Here is a 27,875-nt window from a genome sequence, read left to right as displayed (position 1 = left end):
AACAGGGCCAATGATAGTTTCTTCTTTGATGAGCCCAGAAGATTACATAGTGTTTAAAAGAATATTATGAGGGTTCAGACTGCTAGGCCCCAGCTCCATAGCTTACCTGCTTTGTCACTTGAATAAGTTTCTTACCTAGATTCCCACGCCTGTAAGTTAGAGGTGACTCCTATGGCTATTGAGAGGATAAATGCGATAAATCTTTTAAGGTACTCAGCATAGGGCCTGACACTCAGTAAGCAGTGAATGAACATTATCATCATTATTGTCATTATTAATCTATAAATATATAGAATAAAAGGACATATGTACACAGGGAAGTGTAACACTAATAAATAAGAAGGTCATTTGATTTTCGTATCTGTGCACTTAAATTTTCTTGAGCTTTTATTACTGTGTATTGTTTTTTCTGTTTTTGCACAGGTATTAATACTTATAGGAAAATAAACTACTAAATACTACCCTTCTGTAGAAATATATGGGACATGGTTAAATGCTTTAAGTGTCACCAAAGCTAAGCCTATTCAATTATTCTCTCTGTCAAAGTGCTTGTATGTTTTAAACACACGCAGTCTCTTTAGTAAGCATGGTCACTATATTATTTGGAGCCAGGCCCTCTGTTATTCTGAAGTCTGGACACATAAGCCATTGTTGTTGGTCAGTGGATTGACAGGTGCTTCTCTGAAGCGTGGGCAGAGCTCAGAATCTTATCCTAGAAGGTAAAGAAAAATCTCATGTCAGTAGAGTTGGAAACCTCTTGGTATCAAGTTGATAGTTCAGTACCTTAACATGAACTATCTTCCAGAAAGTTACTCAAGTTCAAGGCAATCCCTGATGAATTAGTTCACTTACTGTTATATGAGGGCTTCCTAGGTGGTGCTAGTGGTAAAGAATCTGCCTGCCAATGCAGGAGGCGAAGAGATACAGGTTCAATCCCTGCGTAGGGAAGATCCTCTGGAGGAGGGCATGGCAACCCACTCCAGTATTCTTGCCTGGAGAATTCCCTGGACAGAAGAGTTTTGGGCTACAGTCCATGGGGTCCCAAAGAGTCGGACACGATTGAAGTGACTTAGCACATCATTATCTGGGCCAGAGTGAGTTTGCATACATTCTCACGGGGTCCACAGTGTCATTTGTTACTAGTTTTCAGACTCTTTTGGTTAGCTTTCCACCAGAATGTTTTTTTTAAAAAACAACATTTAAATTTAACTTCTGTTCACCTTTCTTACTACTTGTTTTTGTCTAGCATGATTTTTATGCCTTTAGGTGCCTATGAATTATTTATGCACCCATATGCTTTTCTTTCTACATCTCCCTGCTGTGTTTTAAGTGAAAAGTTATGAAAGAATATTAAATAAGATGGGAGCAAAACCAAGAGAAATGCAATATAGTCCTGTGTGTGTACTGATAACGGCAGCTGGCAAGTGTTACTGGATTCAGCCAGGAAAAAAAAAACAAACAAAACAAATATGAGATATTCTGTAGCTGCCTTCGCTGGCTGTTCATTTTATATCACCCTAAGGCAAGATTATTTCCTAGAAGACACCATTCTGTAATAGAATCTGTTCTCAACTCGAATCTCCCTAGCCCCCCTGATCCACATGCCAGGTGATTTTACTAAATCATAATACATTTTGTTAGCAGTATGGGGGGAGGGGATTAATGAATGCTGGATCATCTGTAACATCAGTGGGTAAATGACCAAGTGTCATTTCTTCAGATCAGATGCATTTGCAAATCAAACCCTCATAGCTTGCAAAAAGGCAGACATTGCTAGACTCATATTTTACATTCATTTTAAGTCATAAATCTTTAGAGTGCCTTTTAAGTCCAGAGATACAATTATATATCTCCTTCCATGCTGTTGACAGAGAGGGGAAGAATTTTTCTGCCACACTTGCACTATTCTATCCAAACATCTCCATCAATTCATATCCACCACAGGTTTTTCTCAAAGACCCATCTCTCTTCATCTTCTCCAGAAGACATAAAATGCATGTATTTTTTTCTGTGATGGAGAGACAGTTTTAGTCTGAAATCCCCAACTTTGCATTTTCATCTTCAAAATCTCTCTGTGGGGAGTAAGCTGCTTTTTTGGCTTTCAAGTCAGGAAAAAAAAAATGGCGTTTCATGTCTAACTTGATCTTCTGTGTCTTTCTATCACCTAACACCTGTTTCTTTCTTCTGTCCTCATAGTCAGCCATACGATTTTTGTGTTAAAAATTATACCGCATCCATCACAGAGTTAGAGATCAGAAAAAGAGCCGATCAAGGCTGTTGGGGAAGAAACCATCTGCTGACTTTCAACTGGATTCAAAGAAGGTGCAAAGTAATACATTTTAGTCGGTTATAGCATTAAGAAAACAAGACCTGGGCGGGGGGGGGGGGGGGGGGGGGGGGGGGGGGGCGGGGGGCATGAAGTCAGCCACAACAAACAATGAGTGATTTTTCTTTGCTCTAATAGGTAAACCTGCTACAGTATGTCTACCAAAATAACTTATTTCTTTTTCTTTAGCAATGAAAGAAAACATGCTTGTATATAGTTCTTCTTCTTGTTCAGTCACCAAGTCGAGTCCAACTCTTTGTGACCCTGTGGCCTGCAGCACGCCAGGCCTCCCTGTCCCTCACCATCTCCCAGAGTTTGCTCAGACTCGTGTGCACTGCGTCTCTGATGCCGTACAACCATCTCATCTGTGAATGTAGAGTGATCCCTGAAGCAGCTGTGCCGCAGTGTGGTTGGGGTCAAGCACAGCCTTGCTATGTCATCTCTAACCAGTCTCTGTTCTTGTGGTGTCCTGGGTGCTGATTTCCCCTTTGTAAGACACACACTGCCTTTTATCTGCTACAGTAAAGGTAGAAAAAAAAATCATGGAGGCCTCTCATCAGAGTGTTCTCTTGTGTGTGGGTGTGTGCTCTGTCACTGAGTCGTGTCTGACTCTTTGCGACCCCGTGGACTGTAGCCCGCCAGGCTCCTCTGTCCATGGAATTCTCCAGGCAAGAGTACTGGAGTGGGTTGCCATTTCCTCCTCCAGGGGATCCTCCCCACCCAGGGATCAAAACCACTTCTCCTATTTCCCTGGCACTGTCAGCTGGATTCTTTACTGTTGTGCCACCTGGGAAGCCCTGTTTACTTGTATGATTAATTTTACTTTTAAGGAGCACAAGTTCATTTACTTTCAGATATCAGCTATGTTATGGCTTCATTTCTCAGTCACCAGATATCTTATACTTTAGCTACTGACATCATTCTCTGTTAATGTTTGTCACCCATATAAAAAAATTGGATCCTGAATAGCCAATGCAGGCCTTCCTGTTTTTCTTTCATATCACGCCTGTGTTAAGCAGTTAATTTTAACTCCCTTCTTTGCTAGATTGTTCATGTTGGAAGGAATACTTTCTAAACTTTTCTCCAGTGATGATGAAATGGACCAGAGTTGATAAATCTTGCCATGTACAGATTTTCAAAACTCCTATCGATCCACTGTTGCTTTCATGTTAAAGAGAAAATAGAAACCTCAGGGCTAAAACAAGATGACTTCAGCTCCAGGGCTGAGGAAGCCAGCTGGCCACTCAGGGTAGTTGATTTCAGATGGGTTTCAGAGCGTTGCCTCGGTGGATGGTCAGTTGCACACTTACACCTGGGCATCCCCGCCATGGGGTTGGCTGGCTCGGGGCTGAGAGATGTGTGGTTCCTCAGGTCAGCCTGGCTGGAGGATAACTTAGTTATCCTTGCAGAAGTGCTCCCAGCATCCCCACAGGTCCCTGCCTCTGCCCACTGGTCAGACTGAAGGCATCTTCTTGCCCCTCCAAAGCCAGATGAGAGAGGAGAACTCAGAGTGACCCATATGTGAATCTCATAGCTATGTTGTGACTTGTTTATTTTACTCCTCTGATATGCAGGGTACATCATGAGAAATGCTGAGCTGAATGAAGCACAAGCTGGAATCAAGATTGCTGGGAGAAATATCAATAACCTCAGATATGCAGATGACACCACCCTTGTGGCAGAAAGTGAAGAACTAAAGAGTCTCTTGATGACAGTGAAAGAGGACAGTGAAAAAAGTTGGCTTAAAGCTCAACATTCAGAAAACTAAGATCATGGCATCCAGTCCCATCACTTCATGGCAAATAGATGGGGAAACAATGGCTGACTTTATTTTGGGGGGCTCCAAAATCACTGCAAATGGTGATTGCAGCCAGGAAATTAAAAGTCGCTTACTCCTTGGAAGGAAAGTTATGACCAACCTAGATAGCATATTAAAAAGCAGAGACATTACTTTGCCAATGAAGGTCCATCTAGTCAAGGCTATGGTTTTTTCAGTGGTCATGTGTGGATGTGAGAGTTGGATTATGAAGAAAGCTGATCGCCAAAGAATTGATGCTTTTGAACTGTGATATTGGAAAAGACTCTTGAGAGTTCCTTGGACTGCAAGGAGATCCAACCAGTCCGTCCTAAAGGAGATCAGTCATAGGTGTTCTGGAAAGACTTTGAAAGATGTTGAAGCTGAAACTCCAATACTTTGGCCACATGATGGGAAGAACTGACTCATTTGAAAAGACCCTGATGCTGGGGGGGATTGGAGGCAGGAGGAGAAGGGGACGACAGAGGATTAGATGGCTGGATGGCATCACCGACTCACTGGACATGGGTTTGGATGGACCCTGGGAGTTGGTGAAGGACAGGGAGGCCTGGCATGCTGTGGTTCATGGGATCGCAAAGAGTCGGACACGACTGAGCGACTGAACTGAACTGATGGAATGACTTGCTCTGAGCACCGACACAGGGGATCCCAGCTTTGAGAGCAGAGGTCCGTGGTTTCATGAACCTCCGCTCCCGTCAGTAGAGATCAAAATGTTTGTGTGAGTTTTCTGCACTTGTCCAGTGTATGTGTTAGTTGCTTAGTCATGTCTGACTCTCTTCGGCCCCCATGGACTGTAGCTCACCAGGCTCCTCTGTCCATGGGATTTCCCAGACAAGAATCCTGGAGTGGTTGTCATTCCTTTCACCAGGGGATCTTCCCGACCCAGGGATCAAACTCAGGCCTCCTGTATTGCAGGCAGATTCTTCACCATCTGAACCACCAACTAAACCGAGTCACATTACATGACTGGGTCCTTATAAACCCAGTCACATAAGGACCAGTGTTGCTTTTAGAAAAAAGCACAGGAGTGTGAAAAGGTGGCTGTTCCGGGGCTTTCCTGGCACAAGCCGCCTGCCCAGGCCTGAGGCCGGGATGAGATGGGCAGGAAGGTGGCTCCACCTGCTTCCAGGGCCTGTCTGCCAGGACGTCCAGCCTCTCTGCTGCACCTTTTCATGCACTGTGAGGTTGGACTGGCAGCAGGGTTGGCCATGTAAGCAACGCTGGGGTGCAGGCTTTTTAGGAGGTGTGAGGGGTGTGGTGGCTACAGAGAGAAATCCTCTTCCCCAGCAGAGGATTTGCACGTGTGAAACATGGTGCTTGCTTCTCTTTTCAGGGTTTTTATGAAATTGCTCATGGACTGACTGCATGAGTTTACTTTGTTTTGGTTTTGTTTTTGCAATTTTTGACCTTCAGAGCTCAAAGAGCTGGTCTCCTGTGTGCAGCATTCAAGATCATTCCCATGGTGTGTGTGTGTTTTAAACAGTTTGATATCACATGTATACCTGCAGCTTTCAGAAGGCCTCATATAAAAGTCTCGTTTTATATTTGTGTTAAAGTCTCTTTGGAGAAGGAAATGGCAACCCACTCCAGTACTCTTGCCTGGAAAATGCCATGGATAGAGGAGCCTGGTAGGTTACAGTCCATGGGGTCGCAAAGAGTTGGACACAACTGAGCGACTTCACTTTCTTTCACTTTAAAATCTCTTAATGCTAATAGTAAATGCAAAACAGGTGCGGAAAAGAGCCCACAGCAATTCTAGCAGGGAAAACACAGCAGTCGTGGTTATAATGACCTAACAATTAAGGGTTAGGTGAAAATCACGCTAAACTTGGGAGACTGTTCTAAATCTTCATCACATACAGGTGCCACAACTAAGCCTGCATGCTCTGCCCTGTCTTACTCAGAACTGGGAACGCCCTATGGACTCCTGTTTCCTCACCTCCTGGCCTGCTCCTTTGACCGAAGGACACAACTCTGGGACTCCTGTGAGTTCTGACTTGCCTGCTATTACGAGGCTTCTTTCTGTTACGTGCCCTGCTGTTTGTTATTCAGTCTCTCAGTCATGTCTGACTCTTTGCAACCCCGTGGACTGCAGCACGCCAGGCTTCCCTGTCCCTCACCGTCTCCTGGAGCTTGCTCAAACTCATATCCATTGAGTCGGTGATGCTATCCGACCATCTCATCCTCTGTCACCCCCTTCTCCTCCTGCCCTCTATCTTTCCCAGCATCAAGGGTCTTGTCCAATGAGTTGGCTCTTTGCATCAACTGGCCAAAATATTGGAGCTTCAGCATCAGTCCTTCCAATGAGTATTCAGGGTTGATTTCCTTTATGATTAACTGATGTGATCGCCTTGCCATCCAAGGAGACCAAAGCTTAAGCTGTACTCCCAGCTTAAGGCATAAGTGAAGTTACAGGTTTTTGTCAACTGTGCTCAAGTCACATTTGTCTTTATTTCATAAAGTTATATTAATGATATCTAGCATAATCCTTTTATGATCAGCCCTGAAATCCTTTTTTGGGGGGGAGAAGTTAACAGACTCAGAATTGGTGGAAAATCTTTTCAAAGACTCAAAGTGCCAATCAGTTGTTTGTTTTTTTTTAACCAATATCAATTTACAGGAGGTTCAACATGACGTGTGATTTCTTCTTGCCAAAGCTAACATTACAGTTCACTTTAATTCTCTCCTCCCCGCCTTTAAAAAAATTTGTATTAGATAAGGTTTTGGCTCCACGTGTACTATTCCTGCTTTCACGTCAAGGCTGTAATTAAGTCTTTGTTTGTCCTGACTTGCAGTTCCTTCCTGGCACTGGATAAGAGCTAAGATGTTGCTTCTGCAGGTCCTTCCCACAATGAAAGTGGAGGTAACAGCAAAATGATTACTAGCTTTAGTAATGGGAATTATAATACACACAATAAAACAAATTCACCTTAATATTAAAAATGGGATGCAGAAGTTTATCAGCCACTTGTCAAGCTAACCCACTTAGGAATTCAAAAATAATTTTTAATCTTTGCATAAATGTTTTTTTCCATTTTCCTTCTTGAAAAACACATCAAATTTTGAACAGTGTGCTATTTCTTGGGTTTATGTATACTTTCATTTTTCAAAAGCAAGTAATAGACTATGTTAAAGCATTGCTTCATTTCTTCCAGTCTGGTTTTTTAAGGTCAGAGTGACCATTCAATCCAGCATGTTCTAGAACTAGATGCTTGGAAAAACAGTCTTCTCTCTGGTTACTCTTACACAACCTTGAGTCATTTTCTTCACTCTAAAGAGATACGTTCAGCATTGGAAAAAAGTAAACCTGACCTTGTCATCTTAAGTGAGGCACAAGATTAGGTGTGAATATTTAACAAACACTTTGCAATCTGAAAAACAATAAAAAAAAAATCTTAATTTGGGGGTGGATCTTGCATCTTGTTAATTCTGCAATTAGGCAACTATCATAAACTAAAATCTGAGATTTTGAGGTTATAAAATGGGTCAGAAAATGGGAATAAAAGCCAGCTTCCATCCTATCTGTTCTGCGTTTCATTTACTACATGAAAAGGGGGCCAACCTTGGTCTTCTAAAACAGTGGTCCCCAGCCTTTTTTGACATCAGGGACCAGTGTCCAGTTTTTTAATGCATGAAGGCAAGTGGGGGTGTGATTTGGGGATGATTTAAGCACATTACATTTATTGTGCACTTTATTTCTACTATTATTATATCAGCTCCACCTCAGATCATCAGACATTAGATCCGAAGGTTTGGGACCCCTGCTCTAGAGGACATGGTCTCTCCGTCAGCTCTGCTGGGCTGAGTCCTCGGCCCTGGCAGCTCTGGGCTGCTGTTGAAGGCCATCCGCAGGTGATTGTCCTGGCTGTCGGAGTCGGTTTACCCGTCAGCCCCTCTGCTTCAGTCGTGTGGTCCTTGAACACACTACTTATTTCTGCTTCTTGGCTGAGCCCCATCCTTCCTTTCCCCACACAACGCTGTCTGTGTCTCTGCCTTCCACTGTTCGGCCCTCCACCTCTGGAAAGCAGTCCTGATCATCCTCTCTTTTATAATATTTATTTGTTACTTATGTGGTTTCTCCAGGTCTTAGTTGCCGCACGTGAGATCTTCAGTCTTAGTTGTGGCACTCAGGATCTTTTTTGTTTCGAGGTGCAAACTGTTAGTTTGGGCGTGTGGGATCTAGTTCCCTGACCAGGGATTGAACCCAGACCCCCTGCTTTGGAACCTCGGAGTCTTAGCACTGGACCAACTGGGAAGTCCTCCTACCGAGTCTTTTCTTGTTGCTGTAGTTCACCTCCTTCGCTCCCTCCTCTGAACTCCGAAACTTGTGCCTATGCCGTTTCATCTTTTTCTCTTGTTCGTGTATGACTTACATCGTGTACATGCTCAGTCGTTCAGTCATGTCTGACTCTGCAACCCCATGGACTGTAGTCCGCCAGGCTCCTCTGTCCATGGGATTCTATTGGCAAGAATACTGGAGTGGACTGCTGTTTCTTCCTCCAGGGGATCTTCCCCCGCCCAGGGATCAAACCCACATCTCCTGCATTGGCAGGCAGATTCTTTACAGCTGAGCCACCTGGGAAGCCCTGACATAACATTGCATGTTCCTTACAAACTGTTTTACATCCACCACCACAGCACAGTAGTTTTGTATGCCTTATGTAACTGAATTGATGCATAACTGGCAGTGGACTCCTTTTGTCCTTCACCCACTGTTCACAGCCCAGTTCTGGTGATTTGAATTTCAGGCTGAGTGCAGTGGTCCTCTGTCCTAAATGATGGTATTTGGAAGTGGGGCCTTTGGAGGTAAATAGGCCATGAGAGTGGAGCCCGAATTAATGGGATTAGTGCTCTTATAGGAGAGAGACAGGATGTGTGTCTCTACCAAGCAAGAACACAGCAAGAAGTGGCTGCCCAAGATCCAGGAAGAGGCCCCTCAGCGGGAACCTGACCACGCTGGCCCGCTGATCTTAGACTTGCAGCCTCCAGAACTGCAAGAAGCAAGTGTTTGTCTTTGACGATACTCAGTGTATGGTATTTTTGTTGTTATTCAGTTGTTCAGTCATGCCTGACTCTTTGAGACCCCATGGAGTGCAGCACACCAGGCTTCCCTGCCCTTCACTGTCTCCCAGAGTTTCCTCAAACTCATTTTCATTGAATTGTTGGTACTATACAACCATATTATCCTCTGCCGCCCCTTCCCTTTTTGCCCTCAACCTTTCCCAGCATCAGGGTCTTTTCCAACAAGTTAGCTCTTCACATCAGGTGGCCAAAGTATTGGAGCTTCAACTTCAGCATCAGTCCTTCTAATGAGTATTCAGTGTTGATTTCCTTATTATTGACTGGTTTGATTCCTTACGGTTCAGGGGACTCTCAAAAGTCTTCTCCAGCACCACAAGTCAAAAACATCAATTTTTCGGTGCTCAGCTTTCTTCACAGTCCAACTCTCACATCCATACATGACCACTGGAAAAACCATAGCCTTGACTAGATGGACCTTTGTTGGCAAAGTAATGTCTCTGCTTTTTAATATGCTGTCTAGGTAGGTCATAGCTTTTCTTCCAAGGAGCAAGCATCTTTTAATTTCATGGCTGTAGTCACCATCTGCAGTGATTTTGGAGCCCAAGAAAATAAAAGTCTGTCACTGTTTCCATTGTTTCCCCATCTATTTTCCATGAAGCAATGGGACTGGAAGGTATGATCTTAATTTTTTGAATGTTGATTTTCTTTTTTGTGTTTATTTTTGTTGTAGCAGGCAATGAATGAGTCAGAGTCCAGTCAGGAGAAAAGAACCCAAAGGATACAGTTAAATACAAAGGATTTAACACAGAGTCCTGGTCACGGAGGTGTCAGAGAAGCTAACAGGGCAAGGAGCAAGTGGTAAATCCAGAGAGTAACAGGAGGAAGAAGTAGCCAGCAGCTCCAGGGCTGGAGGGACAAAGAGAGGAGGTGGCTTGGCAAGAACAGGGGCCACCAGCGTGGGGCTGCCTGGGGGGAGCTGGGACCCTGGAGCAGTCACAGCCACTGCCAGAAATACTGGCCAGAGCAAGGAAGAAAGGGAGGCAGACTCTGGCCTCTCCCCGTCTCCCATACTGCCCACTCCCAGCTCCTGCCAGTGACGCTGACTGGCCAAACTGACCAGAGCCAACTGGCAAAGAAGGCTGGGTGGTGTGTATTTTGCAGAAATCCACCCTCTGTGCTGCAAACAGAGCAAGGGGAGCAGAGGAAAGAGACCAAAGAGCAAACAGGCAGATGGTGACCACACTGATGGGCCGGAGTGACGCGAACTCACAGCTGTTCTCCTCGTGAAACTAAAATAGTTCAAAATGGCTCACAACTTACTTATTCCATTTTTAAAATTAAATTTTATTATTACGTATTTTATTTATTTATTTACTTTTGCTCACACTATGTAGCATGTGGGATCTTAGTTCCTCCACCAGGGAGCAAACCCATGTTACCCAGCAGTGGAAACATGATGGAGTCTTAACCACTGGACAACTAGGGAATTCCCTCCAAAATTTTTACTATGATTAGTCTTTTATTATTCCCTGGGTCTGGAAGATCCCCTGGAGAAGGAAATGGCAGCCCACTCCAGTATTCTTGTCTGGGAAATCCCATGGACAGGGGAGACTGTTGGGCTACAGTCCCTGACGTCTCAGAGTGGGACACGACTGAGCCACCACCACTGTTTGTGAATGATCCCCATTTAATAATTTAAACCTCTTAAATAACTCAAATTCCTTTTATTGTAAATTATAAATACTAAGTTTGCTTTTTATCTTTGGCCCATTTCAAAAGGACTACAAGCAATCCTGGCATCTAACTGTCATCTTTCTCTAAAGAAAGAATTTCTAAGAGATAGCTCCTCACCTAACCTACTCCTTTAAATTCTATTTGCTTCCCTACTTGAACCTATTTAATGAATTTTCCATCTGTTAGTATATCGAAAACTAATCTTACTCTTTTATTATTAGCTGTTTTTCATTTGAAGAAATAAAAATCCAACTCAAACTACTTAAGCCAAGTAGGAAATGCATTGGCTTAATCTAACTGGGAAATCTACATCTTGTATTACAGGCACTCAGATCCAGGAGCTTAAATGATATCACTTACATTCTGTTTCCCTCACTGTGTCTCACCTTCTCCTGGTGACCCACTGGGAAGGCCTCGTCAATGGTGGATTCTGATTGGCTAGACTTAGGTCAGGAAAGTGCCACTTGGACTGGGCTGAAGGTGAGTTTCCCCACACACATCACACTGCAGCTTGAGGAGGTTGTTTCTGGAGAAAGAGCTAGAAAGTGAAAGTCACTCAGTCATGTCCAACTCTTTACAACCCCATGGACTACAGTCCATGAAATTCTCGAGGCCAGAATACTGGAGTGGGTAGCCTTTCCCTTCTCCAGGGGATTTTCCCAACCCAGGGATCAAACCCAGGTCTCCTGCATTGCGGGCAGATTCTTTACCAGCTGAGCCACCAGGGAAACCCAAGAATACTGGAGTGGGTAACCTATCCCTTCTCCAGCGGATCTTCCCGGCCCAGAAATTGAACATTGGGGTCTCCTGCATTGCAGGCGGATTCTTTACCAACTGAACTATCAGGGACTCCAAGAAGAAAGGGATACTGAGAAGATAAAGACACATATTCAGTACACTCTTCCTTTTCCCCACACATTTCTTAAAACAGGTTTTTTGGCCATGCCTCAAGGCGTTGCTTCCCTGATAGCTCAGTTGATAAAGAATCCGCCTGCAATGAGGGGACCACGGTTCGATTCTTGGGTCAGGAAGATCTGTTGGAGAAGGGATCGGCTACCCACTCCAGTATTTTTGGGCTTCCCTTGTGGCTTAGCTGGTAAAGAATCCACCCGCAATGCAAGAGACCTGGGTTCGATCCCTGGGTTGGGAAGATCCCCAGGAGAAGGGAAAGCCTACCCACTCCAGTGGGTATTCTGGAGTATTCTGGCCTGAAGTATTCCATGGACTGTATAGTCCATGGGGGTCACAAAGATTTGGACATGGCTGAGTGACTTCCACTTTCACGGTCAAGGCATTGCAGGATTTAAGTTCCCCAACTTAAGGGTTGAACCCTTGCCCCTTGTTAGTGAAAGAGTGGAGTCCTAACTGCTGGACTACCAGGTTAAAATATTTTTTACTTTGCTATTATAATTTTGTCAGACAAGTTACAAACCACCTGCTCCCTCTCTGTTGCCTCCAGACTCAATCTATCATCCTCTGTTTTTACCTTAGCTCTGTCAAGTTGTCAAAACAGGAAGTGTTACTGTAAAAGGTCATTCTTTAAAACATATTTTATTGGCGCGTAGTTGATTTACAAAGTGTGTTAGTTTCTGCTGTACAGCAGAGTGAATCAGTTGTCCATGTGCAGGCGTGTGTGCTCGGTCACTTCAGGCACGTCCAACTCTGTGACCCCCTGGGTTGTAGCTCACCAGGCTCCTCTGTCCAGGGGATTCTCCAGGCAAGAATGCTGGAATGGGTTGCCATGCCCTCCTCCAGGGAATCTTCCCTACCCAGGGATTGAACCCACAGCTCTTGCATCTCCTGCACTGGCAGTCAGGCTCTTTATCACTAGAGGCACCTGGAAAGCACATACTTATACATCGGTTCAGTTTGGTTCAGTCACTCAGTCATGTCCAACTCTGTGACCCCATGGACTACAGCACGCCCGGCTTCCCTGTCCATCACCAACTCCTAGAGCTTGCTCAAACTCATGTCCATCGAGTCGGTGATGCCATCCAACCATCTCATCCTCTACCATCCCCTTATCCTCCTGCCTTTAGTCTTTCCCAGCATCAGGGTCTTTCACAATGAATCGGTTCTTTGCATCGGAGGGCCAAAGTATTGGATCTTCAGCATCAGTCCTTCCAATGAATATTCAGGACTGACTTCCTTTAGGATGGACTGGTTGGATCTCCTTGCTGTCCAAGGGACTCTCAAGGGTCTCCTCAATACCACAGTTCAAAAGCATCAATTCTTCAGTGCTCAGCTTTCTTTATAGTTCAACTCTCACATCCATATATGACTACTGGAAAGGCCATACCTTTGACTAGATGGACCTTTGTTGGCAAAGTAATGTCTCTGATTTTTAATATACTGTCTGGGTTGGTCATAGCTTTTTTTCCAAGGAGCAAGTATCTTAATTTCATGGCTGCAGTCACCATCTTCAGTGATTTTAGAACCCCCCAAAATAAAGTCTGTTACTGTTTCCATTGTTTCCCCATCTATTTGCCATGAAGTGATGGGACCAGATGCCATGATCTTAGTTTTCTGAATGTTGAGTTTTAAGCCAAATTTTTCACTCTCCTCTTTCACTTTCATCAAGAGGCTCTTTAGTTCTTCTTCCCTTTCTGTCATAAGGGTGGTGTCATCTGCATATCTCAGGTTATTGATATTTCTCCCAGCAATCTTGATCCCAGCTTGTGCTTCATCCAGCCCATTTCTCATGATGTACTTTGTATATAAGTTAAATAAGCAGGGTGACAATATACAGCCTTGATGTACTCCTTTCCCGATTTGGAACCAGTCTGTTATTCCATGCCCAGTTCTCACTGTTGCTTCCTGATCTGCATACAGGTTTCTCAAGAGGCAGGTCACGTGGTCTGGTATTCCCATCTCTTGAAGAGTTTTCCACAGTTTTTTGTGGCCCACAAAGTTAGAGGCTTTGGCATAGTCAATAAAGGAGAAGTAGATGTTTTTCTGGAATTCTCTTGCTTTTTTGATAATCCAGAGAATGTTGGCAATTTGATCTCTGGTTCCTCTGCCTTTTCTAAAACCAGCTTGAACATTGGAAGTTCACAGATCACATACTGTTGAAGCCTGGCTTGGAGAATTTTGAGCATTACTTTCCTAGCATGTGGAATGAGTGCAATTATGCAGTAGTTTGAACATTCTTTGGCATTATCTTCTTTGTGTTGGAATGAAAACTGACCTTTTCCGGTCCTGGGGCCACTGCTGAGTTTTCCAAATTTGCTGACCTGTTGAGTGCAGCACTTTCACAGCATCATCATTTAGGATTTGAAATAGCTCAACTGGAATTCCATCACCTCCACTAGCTTTGTTCATAGTGATGCTTCCTAAGGCCCACTTGACTTTACATTCCAGGGTGTCTGGTTCTAGGTTGGTGATCACAGCATCATGGTTATCTGGGTCATGAAGATCTTTTTTGTACAGTTCTTCTGTGTATTCTTGCCACCTCTTCTTAATATTTTCTGCTTCTGGCAAGTCCATACCATTTCTGTCCTTTATTGTGCCCATCTTTGCATGAAATGTTCCCTTGGTAGTTCTAGTTTTCTTGAAGAGATCTCTAGTCCTTCCCATTGTATTGTTTTCCTCTATTTCTTTGCACTGATCACTGAGGAAGGCTTTCTTATCTCTCCTTGCTATTCTTTGGAACTCTGCATTCAAATGGGAATATCTTTCCTTTTCTCCTTTGCCTTTATCTTCTCTTCTTTTCACAGCTATTTGTAAGACCTCCTCAGACAACCATTTTGCCTTTTTGCATTTCTTTTTCTTGGGGATGGTCTTGATCACTGCCTCTTGTACAGTGTCACGAACCTCTGTCCATAGTTCTTCAGGCACTCTGTCTATCAGATCTAATCCCTTGAATCTATTTGTCACTTCCATTGTATAGTTGTAAGGGATTTGATTTAGGTAATACTTGAATGGTCTAGTGGTTTTCCCTCCACTCTTTTTCATACTCTGTTCCCATATAGGTTGTTACAGTGAATTGAATAGAGTTCCCTGTGCTACACAGTAGATCCTAAAAGATTATACATAAGGTAGAATATAGAAGATATATGGAAGCACAGGATATAGAGGAATATACCCTGAATTACTGCGGAGTTTTCATGTCACTGTGAATGCATAGATTGCTGTACAGAAATTCAGTTTCATTTCTCTGGATGTTCCTCCTTTTCATATATCACAGGGATATGTAAGCCTCCCAGCCCGAAAGGGCTTGAACCTATGGGCTTCCCGGGTGGCTTAGTAGTAAAGAATCTGCCTATAATACAGGAGAGGAGAGTTCTACCCCTGGGTTGGAAAGATCCCCTGTAGTAGGAAATGGCAACCCACTCCAATATTCTTGCTTGGGAAATCCCATGGACAGAGGAACCTGGTGGGTTGCAGTCCTTCGGGTCACAAAAAGCCGGACACAACTGAGCAGGCACATAATACTGGAAGCCTCAAGAGTCAGTTGGGCAGCTGAGCCTTCCAACACCTGTGGCAAATATCCCTTCTGGTGTCTGACATTCTGGGCCTCTCAGCCGCCTCGATGGCCTCTGTCTTAGCACACCCAGTGACCGCCCATTCCTCTTTCTCTTGGTGCAGAGAGCGTGGGACAGAGGAGGGCCTGTTACTTTCTCCCTTGATCCCTTGACCCTTTAGCCTTTTCAGTAGGGGAACATCAGATGACATGGCATATGGAATGTTTATCAGAACATAGTCACAGTGATAACTGGAAAATTAGCATTAACCTTAATTAAGCACCGTTCACTATGGGGGTGCTTTACTGAATCTCAGCCGCTCTTGAATAAGTAGTAGTATTGTGCCTGTTGACAGGGCTTCTCTGGTAGCTCGGACAGTAAAGAATCTGCCTGCAATGTGGGAGACCTGGATTCGATCCATAGATGGGGAAGATCCCCTGGAGCAAGGAAATGGCAACCCACTCCAGTATTCTCACCTGGAGAGTTCTGTGGACACAAAGAGTCCCGCAGGACTGAGCGAGTAACACTTCCACTGTCTTTCATTGTGCCTGTTGATAGGTGGTTGAGGCAGGTCTTAGAGGGGGAAGAACTTGCCCCAGTGACACGGTTAGTTACCAGGGGCTGCGGGGGTGGGGGGAGCCGGATGCTCACCTAGGTGATCTCTCTGACCTTTTAACCACCACCAAGACTCAGGTTCTAAGTAGCGTGGAGCTTTGTCTGTACATTTGACTTCAGTGACTGCAGACCCAGGGTTTCACAGGTGCGTGTCCATGTGCCAGCATCTTTCCTCTGCTCTGCAGACCTTCCCTGCATTTCTGCACTCTGCTTCATGCGCCCAGGTGTCAGGAGTCCCCTCGTGTCAGCACTGCATCTCTGGGTCCTGCCTTCACTGGAGGCTGGGAGCGCCTGCCTTGCCAGCCCCAGGAATCGCACTAATCCTTGGTTTCACTCCGCCCAGCCCACACCCTTCATAAACAGACCTTTTATTCAACTCGCCTGCCTTTTCCTGTTTTGTGTGTGCCGTTTGTTTCCAGCTGGGACCCTAACTGATCCAGTCTCCATGGGTGTTCCTCAACTCTGACCTGGTTCTGCCTTCAAGTCACACCCTTGTCTCCCTAGAAACCTGCCCTCCCTTCCCCAGGACAGGTTCAACTCTGCCTCCTTCCTGAGTCCTGTACTCAGGGTGACCTTGTCGGGGTGGGGCCTCAGGAGCAGGGTTGGGACCACCTCCAGGTCTGGCTCAGTCCTTCTACCTGGTGGGGCTCTGGTTCCCAGGCTCTTTGGAACCGACTACATCTCTCCAGAACATACACTAATTGTTTTCTCAGAGACAGCATGGCCTAACCCCATCTAAATAAAAAACATTTCTCTTATGAGCAGGACTGTGGCCCCAACCTGCAGAAACAGGGGGTCTTCTTTGCTCAGTTGCATTCAACTCTTTGCGACCCCATGGACTGTAGCCCACCAGGCTCCTTTGTCCATGGGATTCTCTAGGCAAGAATACTGGGAGTGGGTTGCCATTTTCTTTTCCAGGGGATCTTCCCAACCCTGGGATCAAACCCAAGTCTCTTTCATCTCCTGCATTGGCAGGTGAATTCTTTACCATTGAGTCGGGATGTTCATTATCGTGCCTTAAAATCTTTGGATTCACATTCTTTTCCGCTCAGCCCAGGGCCCTGGCAGCAGGAACAGAAGCCTGTAATAGCTTAGTGGTTCCCCTGGAGAATGTCACCAACCATGATGAAATGACTTTGTTTCAGAATTTGGGGGATGGGCATTTAGAGAGACCATGTGTCGTGGTTCATGAGTGAACTGAGATGAGCAACCTCACTTCTGTGCACTTGTCTTTCTGCTTCACCTTTTCTCTCATGTTCTGAATATAGGAGTAAATGTGGAGTCCTAGGGATAACCTTCACAGATGGACCCAATTTCAGTTTGCTTTTTTATTGTTTTAGGTTTCACATTTAGGTCTAGGGTCCATTTTTTTGAGTTAATCTTTGTATATGATTGTTGATTGTTGTTCTTGCTGTTTTTCTGCATAGGCTCCTCAACTATTCCAGCACCGTTTGTTGTTCTACACCACGAGGCATGTGGGAGCTTAGCTCCCAGACTAGGGATCCAGCCATTACCCCCTACAGTGGAAGGTGAAGTCTTAACCATTGCCACAAGGATGTCCCCCTTGTTCCATTTTTGAAGGGTCACAAAGTCTTCCTGCAGGAAGTTATGGGTTTTTTTCTAGTGTGGAGGGAAGAGTTCATTCAAAGGCACTGAGGCAGGAGAAGGCGTGAGAAATCTGGGAAACTGAACAGAAGACAGCACATTTCCCAGAGCTTATCCTCTTCAAACATCCTCAGGTCCTAAGGACGAGAGGCCAGGTATGGCATCAGCAAGACCACATGGGTTGTGTATAGCAGTCATCAGTTCTGGGTGGTTAGTGTGCTTATGTAGGGTGATCTAGTTCCCCCACGCCCGTGTGTGTACGTGTGTGTGTGTTAGTTGCTCAGTCATGTCCGACTCTTTGTGACCGCATGGACTGTAGCCTGCCAGGCTCCTCTGTCCATGGGATTCTCCAGGCAAGAATACTGGAATGGGTAGCCAGTCCCTTCTTCAGGGGATCTTCCCAATCCTGGGATTGAACCTGGATCCCCCACATTGCAGTCAGATTCTTTACCATCTGAGCCACCAGGGAAGCCTCTAACCCCCTGTAACGCATCCCATTTTAGTACTAAAAGGAAACCCTTTCCTCCCAGACAAACCAGGACACGTGGCATCCTGGCCTGGGATAGCAGTGGACTATTTTGGGCATCACCCTGCATTAGCATACATGCACATGCATGTAACAAATTCTGTGCATGAATTAGTGTTCTTGGGTCCTTGCTGTACAAGGTGATGCTTTAATAATCCTCTTGCTCTTTGAGTTTTGAGCAGGATTTCTAACTCAAACTGTCATCCAAGATGACCTCTCCTCGCCTTGACAGGGGAATGTACTTTTTCATCACTGTGGTCTCTGAGGCATTTTGAACTTCCCTTTCCTGCTGGCAGACTTGAGTTTCCCCCAAGGATCTTTGAAGCACTCTCTTTTGACTTTTCCAGCTCGGAGAAATTTCCTTTTGAGCCTCAGAAGATGACTGGCTGTTTTAAAACAAGCAGGGCTATGTCTGGGATGTTTGAAGACTGTTTCAGAAATTGTGGGTTCATTTCAGGTTTCATTTGAGCCCTTGAATCACGTATTTAGTAGAGACCAATTTGCAAGACTAGCAGGTATCCCAGCCGACTTTGGGGGCAGGCTAAGGGCTCCTCCTGTCTGCTGCTCTCTGAGCCAAACAGCTGTGCCCTGAGTCTGTTCTCCAGGCAGCTGCGGTGCTCTAAGGCCCTGCAGGGACACCTCTTGGCACCAGGGTCACACCTGGAGGCCTCGAGTGTCACGGGATGAGCCCAGCAAGGTGAGACATTCTACAGAAACATCTGTCATCACTCCTTCCTAGACACACCGGGACTCACAGACATCTGCAAATGGTTTGCTGGAATACAGACTCTATGTTGAGTTCAAGGTCCAAAATCTGCCTGTTTAATTGAAAGACATATTCGTGTTTGGAAAGTTTTTTCATTGCTATGGGCCCAACATTCATGCATAACTTTACAAAGGCAAGTTATTGTCTAGTCACTAAGTTCTGTCTGACTCTTTGCGATCCCGTGGACTGTAGCTTGCCAGGCTTCTCTGTCCCTGGGATTCTTCAGGCAAGAGTACTGGAGTGGGTTACCATTTCTTTCTCCAAGGGATCTTCCCGAGCCAGGGTTTGAACCAGTGTCTCCTGAACTGCAGGCAGATTCTTTACCATTTGAGCTCCCAGGGAAGCCCCCATGAAGACAAGTAATAATCTCTAAACTTGCAGAACTGTCGTCATGGCCACAATTATTGTGCTTTTCCTTTTGCTAGAAAGCCAGCTTTGGGAACACAGGAGGATAAACCGCTGGGTTCATCTCCCCTCGAAGTTACTGGTTAACGTGTCCCCAGAGTCATGTGTTCTGTGTCAGCCTTTGCCAGATCCAGACCAGTGAGAAAAACGGGAAGGTTCCCTGGGCTCTGGCCTATTTAACACATGATGTTAGCCTGCGTTTTAATTTGTATTGTGTCTTCTAGCTTTGGTGTCAGAATTGGCTGCCAACTCTTTCATATTCTCCTACACCCTAGAGTGATTTATGTGGCATAGAAATGATCTGTTCTTTTCTTGCCTTAAAATTATTCTAGTCGTGGTATACTTTAGGAGTGCTTTTTTAATCTTAAATTTTTCTTATGGGTTTTGATATTTTAAGATTTTCAACCTAGTTCTGAGTCTAGTTTTTTTTTTTTTTTCCCTTGGAAATCATCTGTGATCTAGATTTTTAGATTTCTTGGGGCAAAATTATACTTTATCTTCTCATAATAAAAAAAATCTTGTGTATATGCAAGGCATGCTGCATTCTAATTTCTAATGCTGTTTATTTTGTGTCTGTTATTTTATTCTCCAAAGTTTGATTATTAGCTTTTATTTATATTGAGAGAGAGAGAGAAATGAGAACGGTAGCATCATCGTTGCTGTTCAGAAGCTCAGTCATGTCCTGCTCTTTGCAACCCGACTGCAGCACGAAGGATAGAGAGAATGAAGCAACATAAACTCGTGCACCTTTATTTCTGTCTCTTGGGTCTACTTGGTCTATTCTTGGACTTCCCTGGTGGCTCAGACGGTAAAACGTCTGCCTACAATGCAGGAGACCCGGTTCAATCCCTGTGCTGGGAAGATCTCCTAGAGAAGGAAATGGCAACTCACTCCAGTATTCTTGCCTGGAAAATCCAATGGACAGAGAAGCCTGGTAGCTACAGTCCATGGGGTCACAAAGAGTCGGACATGACTGAATGACTTCACTTTTGGTCTGTTTCTTAGAGAAGTGTATCATAATGTCACATTTCTTATTTATTTGTTATCAGCATTTGCTTTACAAATTTCAGAGTCATGTTTATAAGTGCAGGAAACTTTGCGACTGTTATAGATTCCTTATGGTTTGCATCTTTTATAAATATATAAAATATGTTTCTTTTTAAAGCCAGTACATGCTTTTTTCTTTACATTTTATCATTTCTAATATTAATGTTGCAGTGCCTGTTTTCTTTTGTCTGTTACAAATCTGTCTGTTATACCTTTTTATTGCCTTTTCTTCCTGCCCCTGTTTGTGTGCTTTTGTTTGCTTTAATATCTGCTAGACCTGAGGCAGCCTGCACCTCTCTCGTTGGCTCATAGTGGATTCAGTGAACTCCACAGGATAGAGATCAGCAAAAAGGTTCTCCTCCTCTTTGTTTCCTATCCTATGCAATGTTCACGTAGCATCCAGGTATTTACCGTATGTACCAACTTCAGCCAGCTGCTTGAAGGTGAAAGTGATTTTTTTTTTTTTTTTTAATATTTATTTGTCTGGGCTGGGTCCTCGTTGCAGCATGCAGGGTCTTTTAGTTGCAGCATGCAACCTCTTAGTTCCAGCATGTGGGGTTTAGTCCCTTGACCAGGAATTGAACCCTGGCCTGCTGCATTGGGAGCACAAAGTCCCAGACCCTCAACCATCAGGAGAGTCCTTAGGGTAGAAATGTTTAATCAATCCACGTGGTTCTGGATTCGAGGGTTCCTTCTTACTTGTGATGGCAGAGCAGAGGGACAGACAGTGAGGGGGCTTATTCTCAGCTGATGTAAACAGGCAGCCTGCTTTGTTTCTGTAGAAGCGCCCCTGACTTTTTTTCATTTAATCTTTAGTGTTCTGAAATTCCTCCAAGAGTAGTTTTCAGTGGCATGAAGTTCAGAGTCTTTCTTTCTAAAGACTTCGACTCTGGGGATTTTTCTAATGTTTTCATTTGGTTTCCAAACTCACTAATTTACTGCTCGGCTCTGTCTGTTCTGCTATTCAGTCCATTGATTGAGTTTTTATTTTGTCAATTACATGTAAACATGTGCACAGATGTAGTGCCTTCTTAAATCTCTCCCAGTATAATAATTATTTATTATTATATACACTTATATGGTAGATAGTCTGTAGGTTTACAACCTTACCTCTATTCTTATCGTTTAGTTGCTAAGTCATGTTAGACTCTTTTGCAACCCCATGGACTGTAGCCTACCAGGCTCCTCTGTCCATGGGATCCTCCAGGCAAGACCACTGAAAGTGGTTACCATTCCCTTCTCCAGGGATCTTCCCTACCCAGGGATGGAACCTTCATCTCTTTCATCTCGTGCATTGGCAGGCAGGTTCTTTACCAGCTGAGCCACCAGGGAAGCCCTCACTCTATTCTAGGTATTGTAATTTATAAAAACTTGCACCTAGACGAGGCTATGAACTAAGTTTGTTCTGGCCAAGTTTGTTGGTACTACCTGTTTTACTTTCTTGAAGGCATCGCTGAGTACGTTCACTAGCCTTGGACCACCCCCTCCATCCTTCTCTCTATATGACAGAAAGATGCCTTTAATATTCAGTTGGATGGCCAAGGATGCGCAGCCATTAGCAATCCCTGATGAATACAGCTGAGTCTGAAGTTGTCTTCCAGTTGCTCTGTTAGCTCATTTCTACTGGGTTTTTCATTAGGTTCCCTCTGCTTACTGAGTTTGGTTCTCCTCTCACAGTGTTGGTTTTCTTCAAGTGATTATAATTCTTATTTATTAACTAAGGGTCTCTGTTTGACTACCTGTAGAGGTGACCTGTTTGGTCTTCCCTAGTGGCTCAGATGGTAAAGAACCCGCCTACAATGCAGGAGACTGGAGTTCGATCCCTGGGTTGGGAAGATCCCTTGGAGAAAGGAACAACAATCCAGTCCAGTATTCTTGCCTGGAGAATCCCATGGACAGAGGAGCCTGGCAGGCTATAGTATATGGGGTTGTGAAGAGTCAGACACAACTAAGCGGCTAACACTTTCAGTTTTCAGAGGTGACCTTGTCCTGTCAATAATGCTTGTGGGAGAGAGGCAGCCATGTGTCCTTCGTGTGGGACACTCATCTTTCATGCTGGTAACCAGTGGGACTCAGTCCTGCTTTGCTGGCCCAACCCCAAACCTGTGCTGTGACTGGTACAGGCCACAGCTGCCTGCCAATTGGCTCCAACGGGGTGGGAGAGGGGCAGAGGGGCATAGGAGGATGATGAGCCCTGCCTGGGCATTCCAAGACAGCTGCCCAGTTAGTCACCCAGGGCTCCCCACCCTCACCACTTTTCCGTGATAAGACCATCGTTTCCCTGAACTCCTGCTGCCCTGGCAGACTTCTTCTCTTGTACATGATGTGTAGTTTTCTCTTGTGATTGTTGCTTTGAGTAGTCATCCAGTCTGCTTTCTATATCAGAAACGTCTCAGAAACTTTTTTCTGTATACTCTTTTCTATATTTTGGGGCTACTCTGGATGTACTCTTTTTATTTTTTAATTAAAAATTACTTATTTGTTTATTTATTTTATTTTTGGGCTGTGCTGGGTCCTTGTTGGGGGCTTCCCAGGTGGCACTAGTGGTAAAGAACCCGCCTGCCAATGCAGGAGGCATAGGAGATGCAGTTTCGATCCCTGGGTTGGGAACATCCCCTGGAGGAGAGCATGGAAACCCACTCCAGTATTCTTGCCTGGTAAATCCCATGGACCGAGGAGCCTGACAGGCTATAGTCCATAGGGTTGCAAAGAGTCGGACTGAAGTGACTTAGCACAGACACATGCATGGGTCCTTGTTGCTGTGAGTTGTGGCCAGCAGGGGCTATTCTTTCTCGCCATGGGTGGACTTATTCCGGTGGCTTCTCTTGTTGCAGAGCACGGCTGTAGGTGCTTGGGCTCAGTAGATTTGGCACATGGGCTTAGTTGCTCCAAGGCATATGGGATCTTCCTGGACCAGGGATCGAACCCCTGTGCCCTGCGTTGGCAGCAGAATTAACCATGGTCCCTGGATTCATTAATTTTAAGTCATGGGTTCTCAGACTTTAGCCAGCGTCTGAGTGCCCTGGAGGTGAGGCTGCTGGCAGTGAGAGCCGCACCTTGAGGACCACTGCTTCAAAATATGTCTTTCATCTAATGAGCCTGTGCCAAACAGCCCTGCACTTGTGATTAGTTTACTGTTATTGATCTAATCTCAGAAATTTGGCTCATTTTAAACAAATTTTATTTTCTGAAACCCAAGATTTTGACAATTGGATCTTCACAGCTAAAGGGAAGACCACCTTGAATGCTGGTTTTAAGTAATCCCCTCCATGCCTCCTCTCATTTAAAGATGTTTCAGATCTTGCTGTTACTCCCAAGTGATCTTAGCCCTCTTGTTGCCTTCCAGAACTTTTCATGTAGTTCAAATTTGGAGTGAAGAAAAAGAGCCCTGCTCGGTGTGTGTGTGTGTGTGTGTGTGTGTGTGTGTGTGTTCGAGACTAGTTTGATATCTTTGCACATATAGTTGTTGTTGTTCAGTTGCTAAGTCATGTCTGACTCTTTGTGACCCCATGGACTGCAGCATGCCAGGCTTCCCTGTCCTTCACCATCTCCCACAGTTTGCCCAAGTTTGTGTCCTTTGAATCGATGATGCTGTCCAATTATCTCATCCTATCCACATGGAGTTATGTAGTATTTATGGACAAAGAAGAATTTGGATATCTGAGCGCTGTTTCAGAAATCTACATTTCTACAAGAGGAAAAGGCCCCAACGTGCTGTGTCTCAGGTACTTTCTATAGCACCATCTGAGATGGGCTCAGATATTAATCATCTGGTGAAGCCAATTCACTAGCAATTTCCCCAGAGTAGCCACTTGTACCTGAGAAATCCAAACAGAAGGGGAAGGATAAATATATACTCCTTCCTTTTGTCTCATATTCTGTCCTATTCTGTTTCTCCTTCCAAATTTATTTTTAGGCCCAGGCATATGATTACATGCTGGTTTTCTTTTTTTAAATGTGTTTTAAAAAATATTTGTTTACTTGTTATCTATTTTTGGCTGTGCTGGATTTTTGTTGCCGCTCTGGCTTTTCTCTGGTTGTGGCGAGAGAGACCGCTCTCTAGTTGGGGGGCGAGGGTTTCTCATTGAGGGGGCTTCTCCCATTGCAGAGCACAGACTCTGGGCCGTTGAGGCTTCAGTAGTTGTGATGCCTGGGCTTAGCGGCTTCCCACCATGTGGGATCTTCCTGGGCCTGGGATTGAACCCTGATCTTCTGCCCTGGCAAGCGGATTCTTTACCACCGAGCCACCATGGAAGCCCACTAGTTTTCAAGAGCCAATTTTCATATCCACTTTAGACTGTTTTCCAAGCGTGACTGTAGCTTGCACAAGTATGTTTAGTGGAGTGAGTTGTATGCATGTACGTGGATCATTAGGACACAGAGTGTCATGTGCATAGTCACTATGTATCATATAATATGTTTATTTTATGGTTTATTTTAACCTTGAGGCTTCTTCCTACCTTATGAACAAGACAGCCTTCCTTCCTCTGGGTCTCCTTAACGTAAATATTTGAATGTGCTTTGAGATTACGTTATTCCTACTACCTGTCATTGAGAGCTGAACTCAGACACTGCCTATTTTCAGCTCTAACTAATTTAAATTGGCAAGTGATTATGACCGCTTTGAATCTGAAATGCACACTTCAAGTGCAGAAATCACACTCTAGTGAATCAGCTTTTATGTGTAAATATAAACAGCCTTAGAGTAAAGGAAATCCACATTAACCAGTCTTGTGTGAGCTGTATATTTTCAGCTACAACATTTTCAGCTACAACATTCCCAGTGTAACCGAACAACTAAAAATAATGCCCGTGTGCTTGGAGGTAAGTTATGACTGTCATGGGAACCATAATTCTGAACTTGATATTTGCGGTTATAAATCTCAGCTCTGTTTCTGCCTGAGCCTTTACTTAGACACGAAGAAAAACATTTTGGAGGCTTCTTTGCATGTTGTGATGGTAGCAGTTGGCCATACTCTGAGCTAGTACTCTGCTGCAGGGCACCTAGTAGGTATCACTCCCCTTCTTCAAGGGTATTGTTTGATTGCTGTGATACACGGATTGAATTGTCCTTAATGCATGGGGATTTTCTAGGTGAGAGAAGTGAAGAAAGAAGAATAATAGCATCATGGAAGTTTTGTGCACTATCAATGTGTGTGCGTGTGTGCGTAGCCATGTCTGACGCTCTGAAACCCCGTGGACTATAGCCCGCCGGGCTCCTCTGTCCCTGGGATTCTCCAGGCAAGAATACTGGAGTGGGTTGCCATTTCCTCCTCGAGGGATCTTCCTGACCCAGGGAGTGAACCTGCATCTCCTACGTCGTCAGGTGGATTCTTTACTGCTGAGCCACCAGGGAAGCCCGTACAAATGGTGTTTATCTTGAGAACAGCTATGAGCATAAACCTTAGTGGCTTTTCCTTCTGTCTTGTTTGGAGAATTTAATAGCATCTAGTTATAGCCCTGAGAAGGGTTCATTCTGTCAGAAGACCAGCATCCTGACCTGTGACGTGGAGGTGACGACCCTCACCTTTCCGGGTTTTTGTGAGACCTGGTGAGATAATATGAGTAATACCACATGTAGGTACTTCCTAAGGGATCGTTAGTGTTGTTGAAGAAGCTGAATCAAAGCAAGAGAGTAATGGTTAGCAAAGGAGATATAAACCAAGTTTGGATAGTGTATTATAATAAACAATGATTTAAAGAGTGATCTCTAGGCAGAAATTGCATTAGAAATATATCTATCTGTAACTGAGATGGGAGAGAGAATGAATATTTATTTGAGCAATCACTCTGTGTTTTGCACTGTTGAAGTATATTAGCTATCCACTGCTGCAAAACAGAATACAACAAAGTACAGTGCCTTAAAACAATCCACACTTCTTTTTTTTCTTAATTATTTATTTGACCATGTCTTGTCTCAGTTGCAGGACATCTGATGCTTGTTGCAGTATGCAGGATCCTACGTTCGGGTACGTGGGCTTAGTTGCTTCTAGGCACGTGGGATCTTAGTTCCCAGAGCAGGATCGAAACCGTGTCACCTGCGTTAGAAGTTGAATTCTTAGCCACTGAACCACCAGGGAGGTCCCAGTACTTTACACTCCTTTGTGCTGGGGATCTGGGCACAGCTTAGGCGGCACCTCTGCTTCAGGGTCTCTGACAAGCTGCTGTCAACGTGTTGGCCAGGGCTGTGGTATCCGAATGCTCCACCCGGGAAGGGTTTGCTCCCAAGCTCATGGGGTAGTTGGCAGAATTCAAGTCCTTGTGGGCTGTTGGACCGGCAGTCTGGGTTCCACTTGGTTGTTGGTTGGAACAGCCCTCAACTCCTTGCCACTCGGGCCTCTTCAGTGTGGAAGTTTGCATCACTAATGGAAGCCAACAAGTCAGTAGAGAAAGTCTGCCAGAAAGAGCGGGAGCTTGGTTTTGGGTTTTTTTTTTAACTAATTAGTTTTAAATATTTGGCTATGCTGGGTCTTCATCTCAGCGCACCAACTCTTCTTTGGGGGAAGCGTGGGCTTCTCTCATTATGGAGCATGGGCTCTAGAGTGCATGGACTCTGATGTTGCAGCACGCAGGGTGTAGTTCCCCCAAGGCCTGTGAAATCTTAGGTCCCCAACCAGGGTTCAAACCTGTGTCCCCTGCATTGGAAGGTGGATTCTTAAGCCCTGGACCACCAGGGAAGTCCCAGGGACTCAGTTTTATTAACCTGATCATTGCATGACGTCCATCATCTTTGCTGCATTTTTATTAGTTACAAGCAACTTGCAGAGCCCACCTATACTCAAAGGGGAGAGATTACGCAGAATGTGAATACAGGAAGTGGGAGTCATGGAGCCCTCCTTAGAGTCTCTCTGCCATAGCAGCTTACATGGATATCATAGAAACTGAAATCACAGCAAAATAAATGTAGCACTGACCATGTTCCACCCATTCTCCAAGAACTTAAATGTTGGTTCATTATTCTTCCCAAGAATCTTATGAGGGAGATGTTATAATTATACCTGTTTTGATAATGATCGTTGAATCATAGAGAGCTTAAGTGACTGGTCTGAGGTTGCACAGACAGTAAGTGATAGAGCTGGGTTTGGACCTTGACATTCTCACTCCAGAGCCCTTTTTCCCAACCAGAACTCTACCTTTATGTACTCTAGAACTCTGTACCATAAAAGTTACAAAGTCATTTATTGACATACATGTCAGATTTTAGTCATTCCTTATTTTCTGTATTTGAAGAAGTTGTCTGACTAGAGTACCTTTACATGAAATGAAAGTGCCCTGAGCAGGCGGGATGATGTATGTGTTGCTACATAGTATGTGCTTGGTCTGTGTTCCCCTTGATTTGGCAGCGACATGAGTAGAGCAGAGTCAGCAGTCGGGAGCATCTGCAGGGGGGTCTTTGAATGACTCAAGATCTAACAGTGTTTACGTATTACTAGCTTCTTGAGGACTGAAAGCACCTGGAAGTGTTTTCCTAGGAGCAAAACAACATCCCTAAGCTCTGGGAAAAACGTTAGTCTGCTTGCTTTAAGAGTGGCACCCAAATAGTATCTGAG

The 27,875-nt window shown here is 44.6% G+C and overlaps 1 protein-coding gene across 7 annotated transcripts in view; it reads left to right on the top strand.

Annotated features, from left to right (window-relative positions):
- Positions 1-27,875, top strand: part of LOC133048510 (uncharacterized) — a 145,425-nt gene that overhangs the window by 32,150 nt on the left and 85,400 nt on the right. For 5 of the 7 annotated variants that reach the window (XR_009691050.1, XR_009691053.1, XR_009691054.1 and 2 more), the window contains one exon: positions 3,901-7,663. The gene's annotated coding sequence lies outside the window, so the exon portion shown is untranslated. Of the gene's footprint in view, positions 1-2,196; positions 2,323-3,900; positions 7,664-27,875 lie in introns of those variants that run through there. The other 2 variants (XR_009691052.1, XR_009691055.1) reach the window with 2 other exon arrangements.

The sequence above is a fragment of the Dama dama genome, chromosome 29 (genome assembly GCF_033118175.1).
Source record: "Dama dama isolate Ldn47 chromosome 29, ASM3311817v1, whole genome shotgun sequence".
Lineage (NCBI taxonomy): Eukaryota > Metazoa > Chordata > Mammalia > Artiodactyla > Cervidae > Dama > Dama dama.
The sequence above is the reverse complement of the archived record's forward strand: the minus strand, read 5'-3'. Positions and strand labels throughout refer to the sequence as shown.